Source organism: Halictus rubicundus, chromosome 7, assembly GCF_050948215.1.
Source record: "Halictus rubicundus isolate RS-2024b chromosome 7, iyHalRubi1_principal, whole genome shotgun sequence".
In the NCBI taxonomy this organism is placed as follows: Eukaryota; Metazoa; Arthropoda; class Insecta; order Hymenoptera; family Halictidae; genus Halictus; species Halictus rubicundus.
In genome coordinates, this window is record NC_135155.1 from 6,107,272 (window position 1) to 6,112,380 (window position 5,109).

Sequence of the window (5,109 nt, forward strand, 5' to 3'; positions counted from 1 at the left end):
TATGAGCGAATAATTAATACAACTTGGATATTGATCGACACAAGATGGCACACCAGATGGCAGTTTACAATATCCATTTCATTAACACTAAATTGAGCGTGAACAGTATCTGGTGAATATTGCTTTATAAAAATGATAACCCCAAATTTACTGAGATTGTCCATGATTTTCAACATAACAAATGCTTGGACAAGGAAATTTATTCCAATATTTTCCATAGACGAATTTTTACAGTTTCAACAATTGTAAATTATAAAACCGGGCATTTTGACCGTGGTATGTTCAGTGTCAATGCTGCATGAATATCTGTCAAAGTAATATAATTTCAGATGAAAAACAGTGTGCCATAAACTCGAACAAAACTTGCAACTTCGTCTGCAATTTAGAATTTAAAAGTTGAAAGGTTGTATCACATCGAAACCCGACAAATAAGGAGCCATAATTTGACAAAAAAAAAAAAAATTTCAAATGTTATGTAAGTACTGATCACTTAAGCACTGTTATTTAAGTCACAGATTAGGTTTCAAAGTAGCCTTTGGAGTCGCAGAAAAATGTGTGACTCGAAAGGTATCTAAGTATCTCTATCCTCTCTGACAAATAAATTAACACAGAGCCCGGAGTTGAACAAAATTTGTAAAATCAATGTCTATATACTCCGCAAAATAGCCAGAGGAATTATCAAAAAAAAAAAAAATAATATCTAAAACCTGGAAGATTTTCCTTCCACCAAAAACGTCCCCTTGTTTCACCCCCGGCAACCAGGAAATACCAAGCAAAACTTCGTAAAATCAATCACAGATTAGGACGCAGGACACCAGGACATTAGACATTAGGAGGACAGAAAGGGAAACAACAAAACCTGAAAGATTTCATCTCGTGAAAAACCTCCCCTTGTCTCACCCTCGCCAACCAGGAAATACATTGCCAAGCAAAACTTCGTAAAATCAATCACAGATTAGGACGCAGGACACCAGGACATTAGACATTAGGAGGACAGAAAGGGAAACAACAAAACCTGAAAGATTTCATCTCGTGAAAAACCTCCCCTTGTCTCACCCTCGCCAACCAGGAAATACATTGCCAAGCAAAACTTCGTAAAATCAATCACAGAGAGATTAGGACGCAGGACACCAGGACATTAGACATTAGGAGGACAGAAAGGGAAACAACAAAACCTGAAAGATTTCATCTCGTGAAAAACCTCCCCTTGTCTCACCCTCGCCAACCAGGAAATAAATTTCCAAGCAAAACTTCGTAAAATCAATCACAGATTAGGACGCAGGACACCAGGACATTAGACATTAGGAGGACAGAAAGGGAAACAACAAAAGCTGAAACATTTCATCTCGTGAAAACCCTCCCCTTGTCTCACTCTCGCCAACAAGTAAATCAAATCACAGGGAAAAACTTGCCCACATTTTGCAACTAAAAAGACCGAGTCTGCGGGGTAGATAAAGGAAAATCGAGGGACCGGTACGGTGCCGAGACAGCAAAGCATGCCTGGTTCCTCATCGTCGGTGGTTCCAACGTCGCGTTCGATCCCCCGGTTGCATTTGCCTTCGCCGCAGCCGTCAGATAGAATATCCTGCCTCGTCTCCATCGCGCACGCACGCACAAGTATACATACAGCCGCGGCGCGTATGTACCACGTTTATATGTAGGAACCCCCCACCCCCCCCACCCCCACCCCCTGCCACCCACGCTGTTCCTACCTTGGCGAGAGGAATGGACGAGAATGGCGTCGGCGCGCATCCCTTTCATGTCCTCCGCAAAACCCATTCCCCCCTCTTCTCTTGGCTGCTGCTCGTCCTCCGCACCAATGCACCCTTGACTTGCGCCCCTTACCATCCCCACCGGCGCGCGCTAAACAGACCACACCGAGCCGAGTCCACTTCGCGGATGCTCCTTTTTATCGTCGGCCACAAAACGCGGCGATGCGCTCTTCTTTTTTTCTTCTTCTTCTTCTTCTTTTTTTTTTAGCTCTCCACCCACCCCTCCGACGCACCCCTCCACCCCCGAAAATGCACGCAGGTCCCCTGGGAGCCGATACGGCGATCGGATGTTTAACGGGGATTATGGATAACGGTAATTAGCGCTCGATTTTTTCCGAGGGTTCGAGCGGCTCTTATGGGGGTGTGTCGATGCGAGATTTTGTCGGTTTTTATGGAAGTGTGTTTAACCGTTATGGCGATAACCAACATCTCCTACGATATTCGACGATGTACTTTAGGTATATAGATTCGAAGCTTATTTTTGATGATATTGCAAATTTTATAGCAAAATTTATGATAACATTGAAATTGGCCAACAAAGAGAAGTTACAGAAGTTTGAAAAAGAAATTGGATTATTGACACGAGGTTGTCTTTAAGAATGACGTTTAATGCTTTCGATTTCGGTGAGATGTTGTTCGAAGTGAGGGGGTGAAGATTTAGTTAGGGGATGAAGATCGTTGTTGAGGTGGAGGGCGAGTTTATGTATGATTGAATATTATTAGGGAAATTATAAGTGTTTTGGAAAGTTGTTCTTACTAAAGTGTTTCACATTTTTCTCTTTGTTTATCATTGTGGGGGGATGAAGATTGTAGTTAATATAAAGGGTGAACTCATACTGGAATGAATATTATTGTGAGAATTGATGCAGGGAGTATTAGAAACTTTTTGTACTTCTTACGGAAAGATTGAACACTACTTTTGTTGAGCATTGTTCGTATTGAGGGGGTGTAAATTGTAATGAAAATTAAGGGTGAGATCGTATTTAACCGAGTATTATTGGAGAATGTATAAACATTTTGGAAGGTAGTTCTTACAAGAATATTTTACACATTCTTCCATTGTTCATTGTTCGTATTGAAGGGTTGTAAATTGTAATGAAAGTTGAGGGTGAGATCGTACTAACCGAGTATTATTGGGAAATGTATAAACATTTTGGAAGGTAATTCTTACAAGAATATTTTACACATTTTTCCATTGGTCATTGTTCGTATTGAAGGGTTGTAAATTGTAATGAAAATTAAGGGTGAGATCGTATTTAACCGAGTATTATTGGAGAATGTATAAACATTTTGGAAGGTAGTTCTTACAAGAATATTGTACACATTTTTTCATTGGTCATTGTTCGTATTGTAAATTGTAATGCAGATTGAGGGTGAGATGGTATTTGGTCGAGTATTATGCCAGCAATGTTATGAGCACTTTGAGTCGATATATTACAACTAGAATGCTAATGATTGGACAAGACTGAAGAAATTTAAAGTGTTCCAGGAATTTCCTGTCTGTTTGACAATCTCCGCCCAGCAAGCAGTATGAAAACAGTTAAACTATAATGACACTTTGTGCAAAGCAGAAGTAAAAGCTCCAACCGGCACACGCATTTTTATACCCCTTCTTTTCTCACATGATTGAACAGAAAACTGGATTGTCATTTGACCGGATTACTTAACTAGAACGTGTTGTGTTTACAGTATTATTCAGAGCAAATAGACTTCTCTGAAATCTGCTTGACAAGCTGAACGCATGATTAATAAAATACACTATTTTGTTATGCAGTATATTTTTCTAACTCGGCCAGTATTTCATCGGATAATCGATCAAATATGTTTTTCTCTCCTTCGATACAAACGGTGGAAACTGGAAAATATATCGAAAATTATTTTCTATCAAATTGAAAACAAAGATTGATGGATGGTACATCGTTATACTCCCTTCTTATAAACACTTGCAACGACGCTCGTGGGCGGGCAACCTGTTTCCTCTTTTCTGTCATTCCTCGGTTCAAGCCATTCGTGAAAAGTAGTTGGGACAAGCTCGCTAACTAAATTAATGCGACTGTGATGGAATGTGCAAAGTAACACGTACGAATTTTTCTTCGTTATCTATCACCAGTTGACCGTAAACGTACTTTGCATTTTGTTATTAATCATGGAAGTTATCGAGGCCTAGCAGGAACGAGATTATTCTCAAGTGTTCTCTGAAGACCATCCTAAACGGTTTGCTGTATCGCGCTGCCATGTTGTGCAACATTATTCACAATTTCCCCAGACGATTCGAAAAAAAAAAAAAACAAAATAATATTGAATGAAGCAGGACATAAAAGAGTTACAGAAGTAAAGAACAAATATAGGTAGTATACCGAAGCATTGAAACTATTCGTAAAAATCAGAACGTTTACATTTTCGTTTTCTCTATTTTACATTTTTCTAAACCAGATGTTGTAATTCGTCTATATAAGATTCACAGAGGAGTTAGCAACGTAACAATTGACTCCTGTTTTCAATTTCCTTGACAATTTGTTCCATACACAATTTATTTATTTCAAGAGGAGCATTCAACAATGGAAGAGAACACAACCTTATTTTCTACTAAAATTTCCAAATCGTCCGTACCTTTTCCAGAATAAGAAAATAAATCTTTCCTAAGAAAATAAAAGTTTCATTCCACAGTGTTAGGCGGCCCGAGCGCGCGGAAGTTCGCGATTTAATTAGCGCATCCGATTAAAATTCGCGATAGCCAATGGCGCCTTGTTCGCAGTGTTTCACGGGCGCGTGGACGCGCGAGAGTGAAACCGCGGGCATTAACATACTCGCGTCAGGATCGTAAGCTCTCGCCCGGTAGGTACACGGCTAATTCGGCCGGATAATTCGCAACCGTACGAATTCCATCGCGGAATTGTTTTCCGCGATACGACGCGCTGGAAGAATCGGCCGTTTCCTGTTCCACTTACTAAATACTCGCTCGGCTATTTCTGCGCGGCAATTTCGCTCGCGGCACCGCTCCGCGCGCGCGTGTTTCAGCTCCGAGAGCGAGAGAGCGAGATGGCGAGGGCAGGCCGGCTTTGCAAGCACGGCCGCTTAATTGCCCTGACAACTGTTTTACGATATCGAAACTCGCGTTTTCCGCGGTTTCCCCGAAGTCGAGAGCGAACGGTTGCGCAACGCGCTGCCCCGTTGCGAAATCCGCGGAACCGGATGTTTCGCGATGACTGTCCGACAAAGTGTTTCTCTTTGCGTGTGCCGCGCTCCGAGTAAAAGTTCGCGCGTGTCCTTGGAGCATGAATGGGACACGCAATCCGCGACAAAGGCTCGATCTTTGTGTCGGTAGAACTCGGTCGAT